Genomic DNA, 3,278 nt, shown 5'->3' with positions numbered 1-3,278 from the left:
GTTTCCACATTTTTCTCTGTGCCTCATCTGGTTTCCTGAGCGTCCCCCTTCAGCACTGATTGGTGCTTCGCTTGAAGCAAGCCTTCCTGTGTTTTGTACCCACTTAGCTGCTCAGGGACAAACAGTCAATAGCAGAAAGCTTCTTGCTAAAATGGGTTTGAAAGAGTATGGGGCAACGGAGGGTGAAAGAAGGGCGGCTGAACAACATCTCCAGTGCCCAGAGAGGGGTCTTCAGTCATCCTACTTAGCTCCTACTGTCTGACTCCCAGCAACAAGCTTCTGTAGAAAAAGTTATATTATGGAGTAGATGATGCAAAAATGAGAAATTATGCAGACGCCTTCAGTTTGCATAATTTGTGCAGATTGCAGAATTCTGTTTTCCTTTTTTCCGCAGAAAAGGAATTACACAGTTTGTGATGCAAAAATATGAGAAATTATGCAGAGTTGCTCAGTTTGCTTAATTTATGCAGACTGCAGAATTCTTTTTCGCACCCCGCCCCCGGCTGTCCCTCAAGGGAGAATTTGGATCGCTTGGGAAAATATGTTCAATGTTGTGTTGTTGTTTTTTAAGTGAACTACACAAGCTGTAGAAGAGAAGTGACCGGAGAAGATGTGGTCTGATCCAAGTCTCCTGGCTTTACTGTTAACTTTCTTAGAATCATAAAATAGTAGAGTTGGAAGGGGCCTATAAGGCCATTGCCTGCTCAACGCAGGAATCCAACTTAAAGCATACCCAACAGGTGGCTGTCCAGCTGCCTCTTGAATGCCTCCAGTGTTGGAGAGCCCACCACCTCCCTAGGTCATTAGTACAATTGCCATACCGCTCTCACCCTGTTACAGTTTTTTCCTGATGTTCAGCTGAAATCTGGCTTCCTGCCACTTGAGCCCATTGTTCCATGTCCTGTAGTCTGGGACAGTCAAGAAAAGATCCTGGCCCTCCTCTGTGTGGCGACCTTTCTAGTACTTGAAGAGTGCTATCGTATCTCCCCTCGGTCTTCTGTTAAGGCAGTGATTCTCAAACGGTGCACCCCGGCACACTGGTGCGCCCCAAGAGGTGGCTAGGTGTGCCTCAAATATTATGAAAGTATATTTTAAAAATGAGAAGAAACCCATTTGTATAGGGTAAGTAATAGTTTTCTATAGTTTATTTTTATTCATAGTTTAAAATATATTAATATATTTTTAATTTTGTACGCCAGAAAAGTTTTAAATGTTTTACAGTGCGCCACGAACCAAAAGAGTTTGAGAACCACTGTCTTAAAGCTTAACATGCCCAGTTCTTTCAGTCTCTTCTCATAGGGCTTTGTTTCCAGCCTCCTGATCATCCTCGTTGCCCTCCTCTGAACCTGTTCCAGTTTGATCCAGTAGGAGTCTCCTTATGTTCTGAACTTTATTCTAGCAGTTGGAAAATAGCCACACAGCATGATGGACAAGGGGGTAGTGTGATGGATGAGGGGACAGCGTGATGGAGAATGTATGAAAGGAAAGAATTTGCAACTCTGTATAGTAAACACACTGTCATCCTTGGCATGTCTTTCCTCTACTTCTGACAAAGGCCTTTGGACAACGGCAGCCCTACTTGGCTGACCCCTTGCTGACGCACATCTGAAGATTTCATGTTCTTGCTCTATTGGGGGTGGTGACTGGGATGCATTTCTGACAACACACTTAGGGGACTGCTCCTTCTGCTTTCTATATCGATAGCAAAGCAATATGTGCCACAGTCGGTCTAAGTGGAAAAGGTGAACGAGTGAGGCAATGTCCTACAATTACAGCAATTAGTGTTTGAAATGTAGGATGCAAGCTTCAGGGTTGCACAGGATGCTTCCTCCGATGCCTGCTCAAGGAACAAGTGGCGAAGCAGAGACATTCCTGTGCTATGGTGTGATGTCTCTCTATCCACCTAGACCATGTCTATAAAAACAATTATGTCCCAAAGGTCTAGCTGGCCTTTTAAGAGGGGAGGTAGTGTAGTGGTTAGGACCTGGGACACCAGGGTTCAAATCCCTATTCAGCCATGAAGCTCACTGGGTGACTGGGCCAGTCACTGCCTGTCAACCTTAGCTACTTGACAGGGTTGTTGTGCGGATAAAATAGGGAGGGGAGAACCACGTTTGTATGCCACCTTGAGCTCCTTGGAGGAAAGGTGGTGTATAAATGATCATAATCGCAATAGTAAGAGGGTAAGTATCTGAATTCCCTGCAATGCAAAACAGCTGCTCCCTTTCACAAAGAAAAATGGTGTGTCATAGAGAAAGGAAGAAAAAGTGCCACAGAAAAGGGGGGGGACAATTGATCATGGAGTCTTCCCCCTCTATATGGATTCCTTATGGAAGCAATGACCTGGGGAGGTGGTGGGCTCCCCTACACTGAAGGCATTCAAGAGGCAGCTGAACTTGTCGAGGATGCTTCAAGTTGGATTCCTGCACTGAGCAAGGGGTTGGACTCAATGACCTTAGAGGCCCCTTCCAAGTCTACAATTTCCCCCTGCAGCCTGAAGTGGTAGTCTGTCAAGAGCTTTACCACTGAATTCCACTGACTGCATAGAATTTTCCCTCAGGAACTCATCTCCTCTGAATGTTGTTCATGTGAGACCAGGAACATAAAAGAGCCGCTTGAAAACTGGATGTGAGAAACCTGTCTTAAAATCATTGTCAAAATGCAAAAACACAGGCATCCTGAGCCAACAGTCTCCTTTGTTCCTCCTTCTGAGCTGTTTGCATTAATTAATTGCATTTATACCCCCCTCTTCCACCAAGAAGCTCAGGGTGGCATCTATAGTTTTCCATCCCACTTTATCCTCACAATAACCCTGTGAGGTAGGCCAGGCTAAGAAAGCAAGAAAGATTGGGCCAAGGTCACTCAGTGAACTTCATGGCTGAATTGGGGATTTGAACCCAGGTCTCCGCAATCACACACTAACCACTATACCACACTGGTGCTTGTGTTTGGTTCCTCCCCCCCCCCGGTGGTTTCTTCTCTCAAATGTTGCTGCTTGGCATTTCGTGGAAATGACAGGACACCTTGCAGTCTGGGGCTCTGATTGTCCCACGCTTTCCTGTTGTGTTGCAGAGGCCAAATTCCTCTGACATCTGGGCTCATAAAGCAGGGGGGCGGTGGGGGGGATGATCAAGGGGGGCGTGTCAAGGGTTGGGGAGGAATGTGACACGCAAATGCTGTTCCGTAGTGGAATGGAATTTTCCTTTGGCATTGACGGTTGCTGGTGTGGGACAGTAAACTCTTTCCAAGAATACCTGGAGACCCAGCATTCTCGTCCG

The sequence above is a fragment of the Rhineura floridana genome, chromosome 22 (genome assembly GCF_030035675.1).
Source record: "Rhineura floridana isolate rRhiFlo1 chromosome 22, rRhiFlo1.hap2, whole genome shotgun sequence".
Lineage (NCBI taxonomy): Eukaryota > Metazoa > Chordata > Lepidosauria > Squamata > Rhineuridae > Rhineura > Rhineura floridana.
This window is presented reverse-complemented; position numbering follows the sequence as displayed.